Below are 556 nucleotides of genomic sequence, written 5' to 3' on the forward strand. Positions count from 1 at the left end.
GCATAATGAATGGCATTAACAGTTTCTTTCACATAGGTTTCCGCGTAGTTGCAGAGTTAGTAATGTTCGTTAATGTCCGTGAACAGTGGTTCACTATGCAATGTCTTTTTGGCACTCGTTTTGTTCAAATTTTTACATAGTAACAGTTACACTATACATCAGTTAAAAAAATAAGTAATTATGCATACACACGTCACATATTTTCTTAGCATAAACATAATATAGTTGCACATAAACATGTTTACATCATCATTACATCGCTATAGGTTATTACATTGTGTCACATTTGATTTCATGAATTGCAGATATTTACATCCTCTTTAGCGGTTTTGCTGGGATATTATCGATGTTTTTTTTTGTGATGTCATCTGAAATTAAGATAGGTTAGACACAACATTCATTACATCAGTAGGCAAGACCAGGCGTTTTCACTACTCAATAAATATTCAAAATAGTAAGAGAGAGAAACTGTTCGATTCCTCGCGTTATGTGCGTGTGTGTAGAGTGTCTGTGTGGCCTTGACTACTGATAGATGCTTTTTAGTTCGAGGGCTAGG

The sequence above is a fragment of the Schistocerca americana genome, chromosome 7 (assembly GCF_021461395.2).
Source record: "Schistocerca americana isolate TAMUIC-IGC-003095 chromosome 7, iqSchAmer2.1, whole genome shotgun sequence".
Lineage (NCBI taxonomy): Eukaryota > Metazoa > Arthropoda > Insecta > Orthoptera > Acrididae > Schistocerca > Schistocerca americana.